Genomic DNA, 22,636 nt, shown 5'->3' on the forward strand with positions numbered 1-22,636 from the left:
AATAAGGAGGAACTTTTGCAATACGTATGTCTGGCCAGCTAGGGAGCTGAACTACAACAGCTCCTGAGGCATTAAGAGGAGCACAGATCTGGTTAACTCCTGAAAGAACTTCGCGCTCCAAAGTCTGATCTTGGAAACATAAAAGAACAAGAAGGAAGGTAGGTGTGGACCATCGTGTAGACCTAGCAAAACATTAAGCTTTCCATGATCATTTAGTCCGTGTTCCACTTGTTCCAGGTCAAAGCCTGGGCTCAGCACTAGTAACGTGCAAGTTGAGAACGAGATCTTTCGTGTCCCTTACCAACAGCAAATGTCACTCAACCCTCACTTATCCTTATAAAAAATAAAAATAGTCTAATACAGAAATTCCCAGGCTTACCTGGTATTTGAGAAGGCAATTTATGCAGCATGCAGACAAATGGAATTACGGCTATTGAAGAGTTATCTCCATTACCCTCAATGAAGTATTGCCTTACAGTTGCTGGATCAATATGATGCTAAATGGCCTGATACAAGCCTGTTGGAGGAAAAAGAAAAAACAATAATTGATTTTTTTTTCAAACAACCAAAACAAAGTCCTCCTAAATCAGTATGTTCACTGAACATGCCATCTATTGTCCTTTCCATCTGAAAAACTGCAATAATAAGAAAGTATTCTGAAAGTATAATTCAAGTATGCGTAGATAGAAAGCAATAAGCCAAGGACAACCATTGCTGGAACTGAAGGTGAAACAGTTACTGATCAGCCACCAAACAGCACAAATAGAAGAGCCCATATCCTGACCAGAGGAATCTCCAAGGTCTGTAAGCTAGCTGAAGCACAGAAATGCAGTTTTATCTGGCTTCCACATCCTTCTAGACCTCGGTGCGATCTCAGTAAAATGGCAAAAGAGGTAAAATTTACGATCGCATGCATGCACGCAAATAGTTTGTGCCGAAGGAAGCTTCTCAGTTCTGTGAATCAGAAGCCCAAATATGTAACAAAAATCTAATTACAACAGATATATAGACATATTTGGGCTATATTTCCCAATAGCCACTTATTATGCCTGCAATTAACATCCATGGAAAACCCCAACCCCACATTCCAGCTGCAATCAAACTGTTTTAAAAATGCCAAAAGTGAGATGTCACTTGACTGCAATGCTCTTGTGCGTATACAGAATACATCCAACTCTCTGTGGAAACCAGCAATAGTTCTGAAATACTGTAACACTCGGGATAAGATAAATCTTATAGGGGACAGAAAAAAGTGATGTAAAATAGTACAGAACCCACAGTGTGTGTTTAGTGCCTGATTTAAGTTCTTCTTGTCTTCCCCTGCTATTACTGCTATTGAGGAATTTCATTTAAAGATAATTGCCTCAATTCTGGACCATGTAAGAAACAAGACTAGGATGGACTGGGCATTGACACCTCCAATTAAGTGAACTTGATGAAAAGAAAGAAAACAATATATAGTTCTATTGATTCAAAAGCTTTTTTTCCTGGTATCTGTGAGACTAGTTTTATGTTGGTACAGATGTCTTGAGCCATAATATGGCAAGGTGAAAAACAATGATTTAAAATAAAAGGATATATTTAATGTAAAAAAAAATAACACTCAGTTTTGCTTTGTTATAAAGAAACATATAGATAAAATCTTTCAAGTAAAAACCTCTTCTGTTGCCCATTAGTAGAAATTAACTGTTGTGATTTATGTGTCACAATGTTTCCTTATTCTGCAGAGCATCATACTGCCAGATTTACTTAATAACTAAATAAAAACCATTACACTGTTTGAAATAATTTACTTCATGGACACAAAAACCTTCTAAGGGCAAAACTTCACAAAAAAATACAAGGATTTTCTCAAAATCTCAGTTGTAATGCGATTTGAGTTATGTATAAATTGGCACAAAACTAATTAAATAATAAGTAAATAATACAGTTTAAAACCAGAATGCTTTGATGTAACAAAACATAGAAGGAAAGAGTTCATTAGAGAAAGACAGTCACAAAAAAATCCCAAAACAAAGCAACAAAACCAAAACATTAGAAGAGCAAGTATTAGAAAGGCCCTTGAGCAGCTGCAGTTAGAAGAATGAAGTTCAAGAGAAGTGTGCTTGCAGGGTAATACATGTAGAGAACTGTTTAAACAGAAACAAACCCTAAAGAATCTCATACAGGTAACAATGGAAACATTCAAGTCAGCTCTTCAGGGCATGCTCCTTCTCCTTGTCCTTGATAAAATCTGGTGCATGCACACATACACACACACACACTAATAGCTGGAAAAATCATTATGCGCGCAACCTTAAACATAGGAGAGCCGATCTGGACCAGACCTCCACATGTACTGCATGTCACGAGTTTTGGCAGAAATCATTGGAAAATAAGATCTCCGAGTTACTGCAGTGTTTCAGCTTTATTTATTTTTCCAGTAGTCAAACGTTTCATTTTTATAAAACCCTTTGAAGCCTATATAAAGTAAGCAATGGACACGAGTGAAAACCACTGTCACAGAGTTAATTATAAGCAGGTACTGAGATTTTCCACAAATAAAATTGGTTTTACTTCTTTTAGACTCCGAAAGGAAAACCACAGGCTGATGAAAGCCAGTTGGTACCTTATAACCTTCCGAGTCCAGCAACCGGGTGTGCGTATCTGTGCTGGTGTGTCTTCACAGACTGCCTCAGCAAAGGTGCACTGGGAACACCACAGCACGTCTGCTTGCAGAGAGTTGCCAAGACTGAACCTTAAACAGCTCAAAGAAAAAAAACTATAATCTTGTAGAATGAAAATAACCCAACCAAACAAAAAAAGAAAAAACAAACAAACCAACACTTACTTTAATTTTGGTGAGAATTCCTCATCCCTCAGTTGGGGTGAGTGTTTCTAAAGTCAGCCTTCCAGGACGTTAATCCAAATTGGAAGATTTCTTCATATTTTCATAATATGGCACATAAACCATGGGAGGTGGGGTGGAATGGATTAAAAAAAAACAAACAAAAGAGTTCCAAGACCACTGGGAAAAGAAAATACCACTGGTATAAAGATGACATTGCAACTTACAGAATGTATTGTAACATCCCTCAAGAGAAAGATGAATCAAAGCTGCTATTTTGCTACGTTCTTCCCCTATAAGAAAGATGAAGATCTGTCATCCATCAAAGTAGGCTGCTTTATTTTAAAGGAAAGTTGAAAAAATCCTGCTACATGACATTCCAGAGCAAGAAAATTTTCAAGTGTCACCAACCATTTTTATTCTCCTAGAATTATCCTTACCGTTATTACAAAGCAAATAAAATACACATTTGATTGATATCAGAAATTATCGTTTGGCTGCTTGGCATTGCAGCAAGTGTCTGGCCCAGGGATAAGCTGCTGCTTTTCAGGATGACCGAGGGATCATAGGCACAGACAGCCATGTGCTCCCAGAGACAGAAAGGATGCTGGCGAGGGCTGTTTTACGCAGCATCTACACGTCATTGATAAGGCTGGCTCAGTTTCTCCTGCAGATTTCCCCTCCACCTCCATTTAATAGTGTATAAGGGACTGAGACTCCCTAGTAAACAGCAACTTAATTAGCACTATCATTATCATTTAGAAAACAAGGATTATAAATTCCATAGTGCATATTTTAGCTTGAACCTGATTTATAATATTACACAAAAGCTTTCTGAAGTGGAAAATTATTGCATTCAAAATAATATTATATCCTCAATGAGTTAATAAAATTCTATTCTCAATAGAGTCTCTCTCAAAATACTCTGTGATGCAAATATTCATAGTGAATAAAGCATACAGAACCAAGATTTCTAAGGCTGTGCAAAATATTAGACAGGGCACAGGGCCACTTGGCGAATGCCATTCATTAGAAAATATACTTGAAAATTCCCCATCCCAAAGGCTTCTAATAGCACTTCTAATTTTATTAAAGTTGAAAGTGAGTTCATTCATTTCAGGTTTTGGAAGAAAAGCTGTAGGTGGAAGCAGTGCCTTAAGAGAAAAAGAAAAAAAAGAATTTTTAAAAAAAATCTATTTTCAACCATTCCAGTCCTAATTCATTTTTTTCCACTTAGGAGCCATGAAAAAGCCCATGAACAAAGAAGTTACATAATTCCACTGTGTACCACCTGGATTGCTTGTGACATACAGCTATGGTCTTTAGTTAATCCCAGACTTTCTCCTTCAATTTTTCCTGAGAAACCCTGACTTCAAGTTTTTGCTGCAGTGTTTTTGAGAACTACATTAAATGTCTTTGTTGAGCTGCTACAAACTTGCCTGTATTTCTGTCCTATTACACTGTAAGGAAAGCACCAGTCACTGTTATTGGATGTATAGGGCTCAAAAAAAAAGAGAAACATTTCAAGTACACACAATAATACAATTTAACTGATGCACGGAGTCAGTTTTAGGTTTTTGACAAAGAGTGATCAGCAGTGTATGGTACACACAAAAAATTAAATAGCTGAACTTTAAAATGCCAAAACCGTACCTGTCTGCATCCAGCATTCTTCCCAATAACTCTTTAATTCCCAATGTCTACATTCATTGAATCTAGAGAAGTTTCTGCTCTTGTCTCTGTTCTACATCAGTTTTGCAACCTGGGAGCAACTGATGGCCACTTTTGCAGAAGGCTTCAGCGGAAGCTCAGAATTGAACGCACTATTAATTAGGTACCAAATCATATTAACCCTCTGGTAGATAGTTGAAAAAATTTGGCCAAACTCATTTAAGTATTTCCTGTTATCTTCTAGTTCAAACATTCCGCCAACATGACAGAAATTGAAAAATAGTCTATAAAAATGGCCCCATCATGTATTGGAAAGTTTCTGTCCTGCAATGTGGTATGAACATTTAAGATAAACTGTTGGAATAAATAGCTGTAATTCTGGCATCACATAAAAAAGTACATTTGCAAGCCAAAGCATGAACATGTAGGGTTCACGCGTGCAGAATGATTTTGCTTTGCTGTAAATAAATGTGTTAATTGCAATTTTTACAAACGTGAACATCTCTCTGGATAATCAGTTTTACAGGAGTGTAGTCTTCAAGCCTGAAAGTGAATAAAATGGGAACATTACTGTGGAAGAAAGACCTTGTAAGGTCGACTGTAGAGCAAGGGCAAAACCAGGAGCTACACAGAGAGGCATCGAGCTGCAGTGATGTGTGGTTCACACGCAGAAGCCTAAGGAAACACTGGAAACAGTGGGTCAAAGGAGAAAAAGGAAGAAGTATTACAGCATCAGCTAGGTCATGGTCTCAGAGGCTGAGCAGCAAGAGATACGTGAAGACTGCTGCAAATGAGGGGGGGGAAATACCCTCCCCCACACACAAAAAAAACCCCACTGCCATCTCTTGAATACAGTCTCAAAGCCACTAGTGTCTTCTGGCTGATTTTTAAAGAGGGAGCTAAAAAGTGCTTAGCAACCACAAGAACCAAACACAGATCTGAAAGGTCAAGAAACATAGTATAAAAATAATCATCTAAATGTAAAGGGCAAATTCTCACTTGTGGTTCTTGTGCTGAATAGATCCACCCCTTAATCAAGTGCAGTTCAAATAAATGTACAGGTCAGCCTTGATTATCCAGTCACAATTCACTTGAAAGTCCAGGATAACCTAGGATATACTGTCTAACTCATTCAACGAAACTACTTCTACAAAGAAATATATTTTCCTTTAAGATATTAAGAAATTTGGTGTGTAACGTGGCAAGGAAAAACAGAAGTCAGTGATATCCTCTAGTGTTTAGCAACAATACCACTTACTGTTTCCAGATAAAGCTTTCCAGATCTATGCCAATGTGCTTAAAGAAAGGTGGCGATGGCTGTTGACTACTGTGATGTGAGAACTGCTGTGCAGAGACGCAGAGGAACGTGGCCAAGGTCAAACACAGAAACACCTGCAGAACTCAGATCTCCCGACTCCAAGAGTGGTGTCACACAGACGGGGTCTAAGCCACACAAAGGAGCACAATGTCTTCAAATCATGATGGAGCAAGCTGATGCCAAGCACAAGACTTAAGGACAGCCGCAAGTTGCCCTGTGCAAGGCAGAGTGATGCCTGCGGGCACAATGCAAGCATGCCTATATTGGTTTGGGAACGTGAGTTAGAAGTAGTCTCTTTGCCATGGTATAGACTTATATATGCGTGCTTAGAGCCCTCCCAGTAGCACTGTACCAAACCACAGTGGCAATCCCCACCTCCTCACTACCCACAGAGACACTGTCCTCATTGTACAGGCAGCAACAGCAGTTACGAGCAATGGGCAACAATCAAAACATGAAAACAAGAACACTGAAGACCCATGCCCTCCATTTTGAAAACCTAAGTTGAATAGTTTCATTCAAAAAAAATGCAAAGTAGCCCCCCTTTTCTCAACGAATTCAACATTCACTTATTAGTTCAGCATCATTTATAGCAAATATTTCAATCCATGGTGAGTTTTATGTCCTGCAATATTTTTTTTTTCAGGTTTTGGCCGTATTCCTCACCAGCCTTTGAGGTTAAACAGCTTAAATACAGCTGTTGATAATCATCTCCCTTGATGGAGTTAACGAATACATCATGTCTTCAGCTGAATCCCATCTACTGGGAAGGAATCCAGCACAGACCTAGTTTAAGGCTGACTAGGTAAAACCATACCTAATTTCTGTCCCATATTAGACTTCACATTGCCCCGGTCTACGTACTCAGTCCTTGTCTGTCCGTGTTGTTCTTTTCTGCCATGCAATTATCTGTGCAAACTCCTGGAGTAAATCTGCAAGGCCCTTCCTTACCCAATATTATATTTCTCCTAAATTCTAAGTTCTTCTATGCTTCTCAGGGGCAATCTAATCCATTTATATAACTTATCCTTACTGGCTATTCCAAAAATACCAAACTTCTGTTTACATCTTTAGCTGTGAGCACAGAAAACAGATAGTCATTTCACAAGAGTCTGAAAATACTCAAAAAATACTAAATACAAACTTTATTTTTTTTAAGGCAGACAGTTTAAAGAAGTTTAAATTCCCATTAAATTCTGTAATTAATTTATTATAATAATGTGGCCAAGTCAAAATGAAAATTGTCTGCATTATGAAACAGGTGTAAAATATCTGCCTTAATTACATAGCACAGCAGCCTGATTTGAAATTATAACAACTTGACAGTCCTATTAAAAATAGGGGGTTTTGTCATGTCTGTAAACATGAATCAGTTTTGAAGTCATTAATAGTAAACACGCTCACACACACAAATGCACACATAGCTCTCTATGACATGACCAAACATTGCTATTTGGGCAGGACACACATATTATTTGTTTGCATGGACCTCACATACTACAATCTTAGCCTTCTTACATTTGTTAACGTATTTTATTTAGTGACAGGAATGAATACATATTTGTAACAAACAGATTTGGAAGCCTTTTTTTTATTTTTAATTTATAAATCTCTTCTATGAGGTCAGTACTCCTCAAACATGTAACATTCATACTATTAAACAGATTCATCTGTTGTATTTTGATGACCTGATTAAGTGCCAGAGCTCGCAAACACACACACAAAATGAAGATAAGGTAGATTCTTTTGTCAAAGATGTATTTGAGATTATCGGCAGACTGAATGGGTTCCACTGCACTGAGGCAATTACTGTAGTAGGTAAAGCAAGTGATAAAGATTTATTTAGTATGAGGCTGATATTCATTAATCTCTTTAAACCCCATGTTAAGGTTGTTTAAAGTACTGCAGCTCTTCTCTGGAAAGGTCTGTTGAATCTATGACAGAAAAGGCAGACCTGCATAAATGCAGTGCAGGTCTCCACGGACTATGACATTTCTATAACCTCCACAGGGAGGCAAGTATTTTAGATTAGTTTGGTTAGCACTGCAGATGCAGCATGCTGATTTTCTAAACTCTGATGCAAGTTCCAAAAATAATTAGCTTATCAAAGATCTACTTTCCTTCCTCCCTTGTATTAGTGTATTAAATATGGCATTGTTGCGAGGAAATAATTCATTTCACCAGTGTCCAGACACAAAGCACAAACTTGTCAAAACTGAGTCTTTTAAAAAAGAGCTCATTTTCAGTGCTAGCTTCTTTTGAAAAATGCTCCTGTTCCTTGCCATTCAGATGTATAATTCCTTTCATGCAATTAAAGAAAAAGTAATTTGCAAGCATTTCTGAAAATTGAGTTATTTTATTGGTCCAGTATCATTGGAGCAAGCACCACGACAGACAAATAAACAGCCAGAAGGCATCCAAGCTTTTTATGGACCAGGTCTGAGGTACCACACAAGAAACTTGTTGATTGGGGAAGAGGCTGAAATTTCATACTTATTTATGCCAGACTTTTTGTTACAGATATTCATTCAGGAAGGCTTTTCTCCAAGTAAAAAAATGGTTTTGATTTGGCATACAGCAAATACTCCCTTTGAAATAGGTTAGTTCCTTCAGTGTTTAGGCAAGAGTTGCTTCTCAAGTAAGAAAGAATATGAGTTCAAAAAAAAAACACGGTCAATGTTTCTCAGTAAGAAGTGATATGATTTAAAAAAACACCGTCAATATTTCCAGGTACTACTGGTATGCATGTAAATAATCAGCAAGACATCCGCTGACCCTCCGATTTTTTTATCTTCGGAAAGCATATTATGATGATTTATTTCTAGCCTGCTACTCATAGTGAATGCAAGTCAACCTCTCCTTACCTTGCCAGTGACAGGGATATCAACGGAACCCCAGGTACCAGCTCCCCTGTGAACCGCGCCTGGGGCAAAATCAGCTGCAATAATTCCAGCAACTGGAAATAAAAAAGGATATTAACAGTAGAAGCTAATCCGGCACACATTGAAGTTACATCAACTAATTGCACTATGCCACAGATAAAAATAAAAATCAGCAATTCTAAATGCAAAAATACATTCCGTGAGACCACACGAAAGCAGTGAAGCACATTTTAATCAATTTCAATTAGAAGCTATTTCAAATCTGTATTAAAACTTTCTCAAACTACTAGGATCATGCAGAAATAGAAGAATAAAGAAAAGGTTTGCACATAAAACCAGAGCAAGTCAGCAGGTGTCATCTTAATTTTAATAGTAATACATCAACCATCTTCTGCTGTTGTTTGTGGTTTTTTTTTTTTTTAAAAAAAAAAGGTTTCCTACTGCAGACTTACTTAACCCAAGTTAACACAAAATAATGGGGTTGGCCCAGTGTTTCTCTAACATTTTTTTCACCTGTAGTCTTCCTTATCTCTTCCCTGCTCTCCCTCTCTCTATGTGGCCTCTACAGTTCCGTATCTTCATTGAAATGCCTTCCAGAAATGCCTTTTATTCCTGCAACATGAGATGGTTCCATTGTGCTGACAGAGTTGCCTTTCCAAAAAAGCAAAATTCTCCCGAGACTTAGGTTTCCAGATCTGAATGCTTAATTTCACATTCCAGCCCAGCAAGGGCAGGGATTGAAAAATACTGGATCAGGTGATCAAACTACAAGAGCTAGTTATGTTGAAATATTCTCTTATTTTCCAATGCTGTTGCAATATTTACAGCTATCAAAATATTTTTGAAGATCTGCATGAACATTTCATAAGCTTAATATCCAGCCCATCAGTAACCCTACTCACTACCCACAGAATTCTGCCAGTTAGTAAATGCAATCCATAAAAAAAGGATATTTTTATTGCTTTAAATATATTTTGCAAAATAAGAAAAAACCCAAACCCAACAATTCATAACACTTCAAAACAAAAAAACAAGAAAGCCCCACACAAACACCTCCACCCTCACAAAGAACCCCAAACCACAAACACCCCACTCTTTACCAGTAAAACAGAAACAAATACTTAGCAACCACCAATTTCTTTTATTCCAGTTATTACTTGCTTTTATTTCTTTGCTTGCGTGGCAAACGAACTATCACTTTTAATAAAAAGAATATTAAAAACCAAAACATTTTGCCCTGAATTTAAGGAAAAAGTCTTAGCATCACATGCATCACACCAGTGTTACAGCTAGATTTAATTGCCAACTTCAGTTAGAATTTAACATAGAGAATTTTTAATTATGATTCCCCCCCCCCCCCAGTCTTCTATGCTGATCCTAATATTTGAGAGGAATCTGTATTAGGACAAAATCTATAAATCAATTTATCTCACTGAAAAAGAGTTATATAAATGAATTATTGAAGTCTCTAATAAGCAAAATATTCCTCCCCTTTTAGGTTATTTCTTGAACGCTATAAGTATTATTTCAATGGAAGGAGAATTATGTCTTCCATGTCATTTACCTTCAGTTTCGAACTGAGTAAAAATAGCATTATAAAAATAATTCCAAGACTTAAATTTATCCTATATGATGATTGCCAACTCACAAAATGTCCCTCCTTTTCAGTAACAGACAATTAAGGCACCCAAAATTTTCAGTCATTTTGACCTTCTAACAAACAATATAAAGACAAATTTCTAGATAACAACTTGCCTGTCTAAGTCACACAATGCTCTCTCCTGCTTTCTCAATACCAATCACAGGGCCCCTTTCCCGTGAGCCTTTTCCAGGCTGAACAGTCGCATCTCTTTTGGATTTCCTTCAGAGGACAGATGCTCCAGTCACTTTATCATCTTCGTGGCTCTTCACTGGACTCTATCCGTCCCTCTCTTGCCTGCACTGCTGCCAAACACAAGAAGGGGAGAATTCATGATGCTAGAAAAGTTGTTATGACAAATTAAACATAGTCATGTTACTCATAAAAGGTGAAATCACTTGTGAATTTATTCATATTCATCAAGAGTGCTTGCCAAGCCACAGCACCAGGTGATCACATTTTCCTTGTGAACCAAATAATTTACAGAAAAGCTATTTTAAACACTGGTTATAAGAATTTCCAATATTGTCATGTCCCACTATCTCTCAAGTCAGGCTCCCTCAGTGCCCTTAGTCAAATGATATCAGACTCTGAATGAGAAAAAGATTTTAACAAATACATTTTAGAAATCTCAGAGTGATTAAAGTAGTTTTTCTATGCATAGTAATGAGGTGGTTTTCAGGTTTGCTCTTAAAGGGCTCAAAGCAAGTTCTAAGATGTGATCTCAGAGCTAAAACTGACATGCCCACCAGAAAGCTGGTAGTGTCCTTTTCACATCGCTATTTGTATCTAACAAAATGCCTAATGTATCTAACCTAATGGATTTTAAAATACTTGACTTTAAACTCATCTCTACCACTCAATTTGACCCTAAGCATCAGGTCAAGCTACTTTATTTGGAAATTCCACTTGAGGAAACTGGAAAAACGTTCACTGGTAGGTGCTTTTTAAAAGACTGTATTAATACAAATTAATCATTTAAAGGCAGAACTGTAGTTTAAGAATAATCCTAAATGACAATAGCCGAGTCATCACTCATTAAAGGAGCCCAAACCATTTGATAGCCATTTTTCACGTGGCTGTGTAATTAGCACTATTTCTCTGCTACATGGCTGTTAAGTATTCATGCTAGACAGATGTATCACTATGCGACTATGTGTGAAATAGTCTCAATCCCAAGGTTCAAAGGAATTGCAAAAATTCTTGTTGTTAGAATTAGTTATACTTTCTTGGTATAATTTTTAGTATCCTTTGTTTAAAATAGGCTTCTTGAAAACGCTTAAAGACTGAACTAAGAAAAACCTAAAAGTTCCTAAAAAACAGGACAATCACAGGCTTTCAGGTCTAGCTGTCAAGGTCAACTGATATCATTAGACTTACATGAACTCAATTCGAGTTACAGTAGGGAAATCATGTTAGGAAATATGGGTCAAGTCATCATACAGTAATAAAGCTGTTACCTCCAGACTCAGTTTGTGAAATATTCTTCAAAACTGGTTGTAGTTTTTATTTCTAAAGTTAGAGTCATAATTGAACAGTGAAGTATGCCAATGTTTATAAAGGGCCACTTAAATATTTATTCAGATATTTCAAAGTAAAATAAACAAAAAATACCACAACCCCCTCCAAAAAAAAACCCTATCAACTTACAAATCCAAAAAATACCCAATTTAGTCCATAACCATCCTGTCCCTAAGCAAGTAAAGGCAGAAAAAAAATGTATACACAAAAGTTAAAACATCTTGCACTTATCCTAGCTATTTCAGTATATGTAAGAGCTTCTTAAATGTCTGTGTGGGTACAGGTGTAGACCTGGACTGATAGAACCACTACAGTAAAAATACAAAGACCAAAGAGACAAAAAAGAATAAATTCAGTATAAATATGAATTACAGTGCCAAATTCAGACAAGGTGGTGAAGTGACATAATTAGCAGATAACAGAGCTAAATCTAGGGCACTCAGTTACTACCATCACAAGCTCAGTATAAAAATTAGGTTGCAACATTCTCAAATGTATATTCTCATTTACAGTTTAGGGAGGCATTTTCAAAGCACTCTGTGTTGGCGTAACTACTCCCGCTGAAGTCACAAGGACTTAACAATTGATTTCTAAGGAAGCAGGGCTAGGCTGAGCACTTTGAAATCCCACTGTAAATGATTTGCATGGAGAGAATCTGAGCTTGTATGGCATCCTTAGGATTATACGGACCTCCAAGGGCTTAAAAAAAAATAATGATTAGATACAAAGTGCTCAGTATACACTCAGTGAGAGCCTGCAGAAATGCCTGGATATGCAAACCCGCTTAGCTAAGAAGGAAAATATGCGCAGTTTTTAATAACTGTTGTTCATATGAACCAACTGCTAGTTAAAGATTATCAAAAGACAGCTACAGAGGACAGCCAAGAGCTCCATATGCCATCCCCGAAAACCTTCGTTCCTTCCTGCATATTCGCATCTCAAACAATCCTTGGTCCCTCTTGAAAATTCATGCTTCAGCTCCAGCTCCTTTCTTACCCCTGCGTGGGGTGGATAGACCTGCACCGCCTGCAGAAGGAGCCACACAGCAGGTCAACGTACAGCCAAACCACCCTGAAAGGAGGACAGGGAAAAATGTACTAGTGCACTGTAATGCATGGCCACCATGTGGATCTAACAGCTCAAAAGATTTAGACATGTACAGAAAGCTTCTGAATACTCTAAAATTAGGTGTCAGAAATGCTGACCTTTTTTTCAGTCAATCACAGCAATTAGTTGAATTTGAAGATTTTTTTTCTTTGCACGATTTTATTTTTGTACTTTCAAAGACATGTTAAATGTAACATCTTTTCCAGGTTTAGCATGCAAGCACATGCACTGCTGCTATATATGTTGCTCAAATTTAGGCCTTGAAATAATAGCTGGATCGCTTTTTCAGAAGCTGAATACAGTGGAAGCCATTTAAATGAATTATGCATTTTTTTAATGGAACAGCAAAGTAATATAAGAGGGGCATGTTAATTCCCAGGCATTCGAAATTTATTGTCACTTAGGTGCCCACTGGGAATAATTTATGCATCCTCGATTAAGAAAATATTTTTAATTTGAATTTGCATATTTTACTCATTACGACTAACCTTGACACAGTCCTTTTTGGAGGTGCCATGCCCTCAGGTGGGAGTTTACAAAATGTCCACTTATCAGGAAGAAATAGTGAAACAAAGATATACGTGTGTTTTCTAACACGAAACGTTATGCGTGTTCCAGACAGTATGCACCCTTGGCTTACAACAGTCCTTGACTTTGTCTAGTACAATCAAAACCAGGTTAGATTTCATTCTTCTTTCTGTAAAGCAGACCCTTATTCATGTGCTTGAAATCCTACTAATCCAAGGATAGTCTGGTAAATTCCAGCACGTGACAACTTAAAAATAAAAAAAGAATAAAACAAGATAAAATAAATCACAGAGGTTAAATTGAGAGAAAAGAAGATTTCAATAAAACTAATCCCTCCATCATCTGCCATTACAACAAAATGCATACGCCAGTGAATAGTTTCTGGAAGAGCATACAGTCTTCACATCTTTTTTCCAACATGTCCAGCAACTGTGAAATTCTGAGATTTATAAGAACAGAATTTAAAACTTCTGCTTAAATCACAGTCAAAGTCAATATTAAAACTCTGGTCTCTAAAGCACCGAAAAGAACATATACTAACGATTTTTTTTTAAAAAATAGAACCATTTATACCTCTAAACTACTCCTTACCAAACTTCAGGATTCTTCTGGCCTCCATCTGGAAGCAATATCATAAAAGAGTCCAAAAGTCCCTTATGCATAAAAACCCCTTTCCCTTCCACATCTGGGCTCTGCTCCTCTCCAGTCAATGTCTCACCACCATGTGGAAGAAGTGACAAGACCCAAGAATAGTGAAGCAGCAAGGCCGGAATACGAAAAGGCACGTTAGACCAGAATAGGGCATTGTTTCAAGATGGAATAGACTCACCCTTACATAGTTCACAGAATGCCATTAGACCATGTGATAGAAAACATAAAGGATTGTATTAAAAATATATATAAATATACAAGGAGCTGGAGACCCCTCAATCTTGCCACCTCAGATATACAGCTTTCACAGTCTGTCCTGGTTTGTGCTGGTGGCCCCAGTCCCAACCAAAAGAACTAACCCAGAAACACTGTATTAGAACTACGCCTTTCATAGTTGAAAGAAAAATAAGGAAATAGCTCACAAACCAGCCAAAATAGAAGTGCTGATAATCATTGGCATGAGGTTTTCTGTCCTGTTCAGATAAATCTAAAGATTAAGACCACTGAGAACAAGCCTTGGAAATTTTACTCCAGCGCCAACACACATTACCTGTCAACTAAAAGGCAGAAGAAATAGGTGGTCTCAGAGAATAAACAAACGATAACATGTAAAATGTAGACCATACACAGTGCCTACACAGCTAAGAACCTTAAATGCCCAAAGGTCATCCCAACAGTGACCTAGCACACCCAAAGGCCAGGAGTATAGCACAATGGCTGCCTACAATACTGCTGCAAACTCTGCTGAGAACTAAAGACATCCAACTACAAATCATAGAATCACAGAATCACAAGGTTGGAAAGGACCCACTGGATCATCGAGTCCAACCATTCCTAACACTCCCTTAAACCATGTCCCTCAGCACTTCATCCACCCGTTTCTTAAACACCTCCAGGGAAGGTGACTCAACCACCTCCTTGGACAGCCTCTGCCAGTGCCCTGTGACTCTTTCCGTGAAGAATTGTTTTCTGATATCCAGCCTGAACTTCCCCTGGCAGAGCTTCAGGCCATTCCCCCTTGTCCTGTCCTCTGTCACTTGGGAGAAAAGGCCAGCTCCCTCCTCTCCACAACCTCCTTTCAGGTAGTTGTAGAGAGCAATAAGGTCTCCCCTCAGCCTCCTCTTCTCCAGGCTAAACAACCCCAGCTCTCTCAGCCGCTCCTCATAAGACTTGTTCTCCAGCCCCTTCACCAGCTTCGTTGCTCTTCTCTGGCCATTCTCTGGGCCCGGCCATCCAACCAGTTTTCAAACCAGGAGAGTGTGAGCCCATCCAGGCCAGAGGCTGACGGTTTCTGAAGCAGAAGACACATTCACAAGCTGTGGTGGGTTAAGCCTGACTGGACCCCCGGGTGCTCACCAAGCTGCAATTGCAGTTGTGCAGCAACTTTTTCCCTGCTTATATATGTCATCCCAAAAGCACCACCACCGTTACTGATCTTCGTGGCTGTGGGCAGCTGCGTGTCGATCTTGGAACTGGCTGGCATTGGCTCTATAGGACATAGGGAAAGCTTCTAGCAGCTTCTAACAGAAGCCACCCCTATTGCCCCCCGCTACCAAAACATCAACCAAAACTGAAGGGCATCTTTTAGAGGTGTCTAAGAACTACCTAAAGAGTACATGCTGGCCCTGCTAAGGATGCTACAGTTTCATAGCCATAGTGTGGCTCTGAAAATCCACTTTTACTATCCTCACATCTGTACTGTCCCAAATATAACCTGTGTGGACTGCAGCTAGCCCAATGCTCTCTTATAACTTCTTCATAGGCCACATCTCCCTTTCTGAATTAAAGTCTACCAAAGTTCACAAACTGCATTGTATTCCCACAGTGCTGGGACAGCTGCCCAGATCTCCCAAGGCCTGGCGTGGCATAGAGGAAGGATTTCTACCAAATCTGTACCTAACTATGCGCTTCTATAGCCCATTTGGCTGGATAGATTAAGATTACAATGGCAAAGCCAGGGGGCTTCATTAGAGGCAAACAGCTGCTTCTTTCACAAGAGACCTTTCAACTGAAATACCTACAGTCCCTTGGGAACCCTGTTTGTATTACAGGTTCTCAGTTGCCGTTTAAGAATTAAAAAGCTCTGAAGAGTTAACCAGCTGTTTAGATTGGTGGAATTACCGAGTAAGTTATTCATTTTTACAACAGAAGAGACGGTATAAATACCATATTTTTGTGTGTATGTGCGCGTTTTATACACGCGTTGTTGCATTTCAAATCTGGCTTTACTTTTCCTTAGAAGTTTTCGGTTTCCCTTAAACATCTACCCATAATTTCTTGTTATGCCTGTAAATACTTACCATAGAAGGATGAAATAAACACTAGAAGTCCTGCCAAACCACATATAAAAGGACAAAGAGGCCATGTCAATGCAAGAAAACTGCTCACACGGGGTCAAATGCATCTCTGCTTTGACTTGACGGTTTCCCTGCAGCGCAGCGGGGTTTGCTGCTGGCACATCACAGATGTACAGCAACTGAACTGCCAGGGAGGGGAAAAAAGTGACTAAAAGAGGGTGTCGTAATCAAATGCCCTCCTTAAAAAGGATATCCGAAAATGCATACCTGCTACACATTGAGCCATCCTTAAGAGTGCAGTGCAGAGTTTAAAAGCAAGCATTTTCTCAATGAAAACTCCCAAACTACACATGTGCTGTGCTAGGATGACAATTTCTTCCTTCCTCCTCCACCATACCTCAGACGGTATGTGCCACGTGCTACAAAAACTCTGATATTCCAAAGAAGAACAATTTCATAAAGCCTGTAAGATCACTGGAAACGTCATCAGTAGATAAACATTGCTGAAAATATCTTCCTCGTGTTATTTCATATGAATAACAAAAATCCAGGACTCAAGCCTGATTTGCCAGAGACATCGACACTGAACAGAGAGGTTTTGCTGAATCACTGTGCTTGATTCTTAAAGTGCCCCTTTAAAGGGGCACTCTTCCAAAGTATATGCACCCAAACCACATATCTGAATCTCCACATTTCTCTATACCATCCTTAGAGTATTAAATGGCTTAATTAGAATCAAAATAAAACGTACAACATTTTCCACCTGGCTGAAAGAGTGAAGGATTTAAGGTGTTTTTTTCATATGTTTAAAAAAAAAAGAGGAAAACTTGAAATATTTACTTGTGCCTATTTTCAAAATATGATTACAAGTCAATTACAACGAAACCAAGACAAATAATAACAGATGTGCATTCTTATAACTTTTAACCTAAACAGAAAAAAAAATTATTATGCAAACTGAGCAAAGGAAAGAGGAAAAGAGACTAAAGAATTGGGGGAAAATTAGAACATCAATAATGTTAGTATTTATGTTAGAAAATTGTTTGTTCTCTAGCAGCATTTTCCTACTGAATCACACCAAGAAGAGAGAGGTTAAAAGTTATGTAATTGAAAAAAAACTACTTGGTCTTAACAAAGATGAACAATCATGCAATCAACAGATTCTCCCTAACGGTTAAATGCTTGTATCAAGAGCAGTAAAGTAAAAGTTCTTGGGCAAGGGACCTCACTTTCCTACGGGAGTTTTCTCCCATTTGCCAAACAATCAACTCATATGTTCTCCTCCAACATCTCCACCAGAGGATCGGGAAGTACAGAAGTCACCAGGAAGCAACTCATTGCCAGAAGATAAAAGGTAAGACCTTAGTCTTGCACTGTGATCCACTTGGCATTTTTCCTTGTCTTCAAGAGAAAAGGTGACATGCTCTTTGTTGGAGAGGAGAGAACACTTAGAAGCCTGGGCCAGCTGGTCTCTGGGAACTCTCCCCAAACGAGAATAACCTCTTTTCCAAGACTCTATCCCACAAACTCATCAGAAAAAAAAGTGCTAGAAGTGCATCATGGAAGTTATAGTTTCTAATTCAGTTAAAGACATGAGAGCCCTAAAAAAAAACCAGGAAAGTGAAAGGAATAACACTGCACAGCACCAGACCGTTGCCATCTAACCCCTGTTGCTCTGCCGAGGAGGTGCTTATTAGCAATGACATACCAGCTCTTGCAAGGACACACCGCATCAGCTGCTGAGCACCTTGCCCTAACGAAAGACGCTACACGGCACATGAAACACTGCTGCCTCTCATCAGCGTTCCCCAACAGTATTACCAAAACATCCTGCTCACTGCCTTCATATCTTGCCAGCAGGACCCGCTGCTCATCAGGGAAAAAAAGAGTAAAATCTGGTCTTTGCATTCAGCCAGCCCAGTGCAAGATGGCTCTTAAGACGGTGGGAGATAGTCTGTTCTATTAAAGCCAACAGTCAATTCACATCAGTATCACTAGTTGAAAGAATTTAACATGTCTTTTATAAGCATCTGGAAAAATATTTATGACTACTGTAAATCGCGCAACAAATTTTAAAACATGAGTCCAAAAGTCTACATCTGCCACAGCTCAAAAAGTTGCATTTTTAACATTTTAATCTAATTCTCATGCGGACTCAGATGACAAACTGAAAGCACAGTCAATTTCCTGGAATTCATGATTTATAAAGTCTAATGGCCCAGTTAACTAAAACACATCTTTTCTTGTACCTCCCAGAAAAAGACTTCATGTGTTGAGAGGACAGAAAAAGTGAAATCTTCCATCGACTTCAGTAGTGGTTTCAGTTAAGAATACGAACTTAGCTTAATTTTACAGAAGTTACGTAGTTCCAGCCTGATTACTTAAGAATACAAATTTTTTAAATTGACAATTCTCCTTTGAATTAATCTGTTGATTTTATAAAAAACAAAGTCTGAATTACACAATTTTGAGTACATCATTTAGATGAATTTTAACAAAATTTTCATTGACATTTTCTTGTTGCTCCTGGGTTTTGTGTGAGTAGGACACATTCTTTATAAATTGACTTACTGCAAGCCTACAACCACTTTTACAGGAAACAGACTGAATAAAAGGGAAAACACTCATACCAGCCCATCTCTTTCCCCAAGAAAGTGAGTCTGAATCTAACAGCAATGCAGCTTTGGTCCTTGGTCAGCAGTTCATCTGATTTAGAGTGTCAATATTGCAAAAAGTTTTTATGAGAAACAAAAGATTTTTTAATTGTTTAAGGAGCCATAAGCACTTTAGCGTTGATACCGCTGCCCTTCTTGGTGTTAAAACGCAGTCTGGACTCAATCTTTGATACATGTTACACCATTTTGGGGATTTGGAATTAAGTTCCAGTGTTGCATATAGCATAATATTAAATCATACACAATGCACTATAAGCAATCCTCCACTGACCCAATCTACTAAAATGATTGATGCACAGAAAGTTTAACAGTACAGCAGGGAGACCGCTACACATTTGCACCTTCACAAAGAACCCTTGTCAAGCAAGTCACTGGTATAAATGCCATGCAGGCAAGTTTTAGACTGCTGTGAGATTTAGGGTTTTGAAATAAGCCCACCTTCTTTCAATACGAAAAGACAACCAACATATTATAAGGAAAATATGTAGTTTCTTATGCACAAACATATAAATACATTTTATAGCAGTCACATAACAACAACAAAAAAAAAAACCAAAAACCCAAACCCACCAGCATTAAATGAAAGACCTGCCATAATGCAACCTGTTGTTACTCCTTGGAGTGATTAAAATAATGACTTCACGATGCTGAAGTATCTCTCCTCCTCCTCACACCAGCAAACCCTTTCTTCTTCTCCATTTGTTGTACATTCTCATTTATATTATCTGTCTAGCTATCTGTCCTTAGATTGTAATATGCTTAGAACAGACACTTCTCCGTCTTGACCATTCAATGAGCACGACAGCTGGTGGTAACATGGTCAAATATTAAATCATCCTCTCTGAAAAGAGACAACTGTAAGAGGGAATTCTATTGTGTAAGGCAAACGTTCCCATGGAAGAGCGCTAAAGTACTTAACTGAACTAGTTTTTACTCAAAAGACTATTCAAACTATTGAAACACTCCTCTGCACATTGTTTGCTTGTACAGAGACATATACGGGGCATTTTTAGGGGCTTCATCCTGACAGCTTTTCATAAGCACTCAACTTCCATTGATATTTTTACAGGAAACGTGACTTGAGTAACTGTTTTAGGAAATTTAATCAATGCCTTTCAACACCAGAAATGGGAGTTGGTTTGCGATTCCTCCTTAAAAAGACGGTTATAGATTAAGGGAAAGATTTTTTTAAACAAAACCATATTTCATCTTGCAAAGGGAACAGTGCATGAATGAAAAACGGAGGCTACAGGCTGATAGTATCTCTAGAGCACCTGCTTTCTGCCCTGCTGTAAATTTAGGTAACCTTGCAGCATGCAGTAACTTTGAAATTAGGTCCTGTCCAAAAAGACTTTCTGTGTTATTTGTGTTAGTGTCTGCAATTTCAGATTTTCTGCTTGAGGATCTCCATCTAGTTTTGTAAAATTTGTCAGAAAAATTATTTCCATGAAGCTTCATTACAGTGGTAAAACAATTTCACAATTAAAAATCTCATAAAAAAAAAAAAATCACATGAGTTGTATTCAGGTACAGCTGTGAAAATGGTATGCACAATTCGCTGCGAAGCTCCACTCAAACGGCCTCAAATCCAGTACCCTTTTGCCCTCAGCATCCACCTTCTCCCCTGTTGAAATCAAGAATGCAGAGTGGATATTGAAATTAACTAGTACAGTAAGTGAACTGCAGAATTAGTGCCAGTCTAGCAAATTAAACAAGGGAATAACCTAAATTTTTTCCCATTTTTCCTTTTTTATTTCCAACAAATTAGAGGGCTCCAGTAGATTTTATCAAATACCGAGCTCCCCACTCCCTCTCTCAAACTGTATAAATGCCTTGAACTCCCAAAAGAACATCACCATTCCTTAGCCCCATGTAGTTCTCTTTCATTTACCCACTTCCACAGCACCATTTTCAAAGACTTATTTTAGCCAAAGGGAACAAAAGTGGAAATCCTGAAAGGAGATCTGCAGATTTTTCCAGAATTTTTACTTTGCCCCCTCCACCAACTGTCCACAAGACCTCAACTCCCCCACTGGGATATCCTTTATGGATGACTCCTGAGGCACTTAAAGATTAAAACAAAGGACGAGCCTCACAAGTCTTCCACCACAATGCCAGCCACAATAGTTTAGTCGCCCTCTCTGAACACAAAAGAGAAGCCCAGCCTCACCTTTGAAGTTGTAAGCCTTAGTCAAACTCCAGAAAACTGCAGACAGGCATGACAACTTATTATATAATTTATTTTGCGAACTACACAGAGGCACACACGTACTACGGGATCTGATGGAACGCAAGCGCAAAACGTGGGTATCAACTACCGGGTTGAAAGTGTTTTCTTTACAAAGTGGTACAAAACTAAAGAAATAAAATCGACAAGTAGCCTCATCCAAAAACATTGTAAACATTTAGAGAAATAAGGAAAATGTCTCTTTAATGCATAAACCGTTCAAAATTGGGCCCCAAGCGTCGTGCGAGGCTAACTACAATAGAGCGCCTGCAGACTGCCTCAGAACTGCTCAGGCACTGAATGCAAAAAAGAACCACAGTGCTTCCACGGTGGCATCAGTTCCAATTCAAGCACAATAATAAGGCAGAGCACAGTATTCGTCACTTGCATCACAAAAGGAAAAGACCAGCAAGCTCAAATTTTGTCCACATGCCTTAAAACGGATGCTAAAAAAATAAAACCAACATAACAAAACCCCACAACCCTCATTTATAAGGTCACACACACACAAATTACAAACCTCTACTATATATATGTAACGGATTAATTTATCAGAAATCTTCCTTCCCTACAACATAATTTTCTTTGCTTTCAAATAACTCATAATCTGCAACCACTCCCATGAAACAATTTAACCTTAATAAATCCATTCAGGTATACCTCTGTCAGTTTTTTTGCAGAATACTAAATTCTAACTATGTATTAAGGAGTGAATTTTGTACATAGAAATGATATTAATTGGAGATACAAATAAAAGGCCAGTTTCAGTGATAAATTTCATCTGGTGAAAACTGAAAGCTTTACCTCCAGGCGCTTCAGGCACTACAAATCTGGAATAAGACTGAGTGCTCTGCCAACAACTCTGCCCATAGTGACATCTTGAGAAGAGGTCATCACTGGTACTGCTTGGTTTTCATGATGCAGCTACATGGAGTGCGTCACCCCAGATACCACACACATGTAAAAGGAGAAGGTATAGAAAGATAACAAATCTGACCGTGTATCAAGCTGATCCTTGATCAAGCTGTGTCTCTAGAATGGCAATATTCTTCAGGATCAGGAAATAGCTTGCCAAGTTGTAAAAATGCAGATCTCACTAAGACAGCAAGTAAAGACTAATATATAATGGAACGTCTTTCACCAAGGCTAAGCTCTGCTATACAAGTGAGGCATTTTTTATACCTGAAGAAAATCTTAACTTTGTGAAAGAATAGGCAGAAATAATTTTAAAGAAAGAAGCAAGGAGACCACTGGAAATAAGAGTCCTGGAAGGCAACTGATGAGATACGGCCT

This window comes from Cuculus canorus, chromosome 13 (assembly GCF_017976375.1).
Source record: "Cuculus canorus isolate bCucCan1 chromosome 13, bCucCan1.pri, whole genome shotgun sequence".
Taxonomy (NCBI): Eukaryota; Metazoa; Chordata; class Aves; order Cuculiformes; family Cuculidae; genus Cuculus; species Cuculus canorus.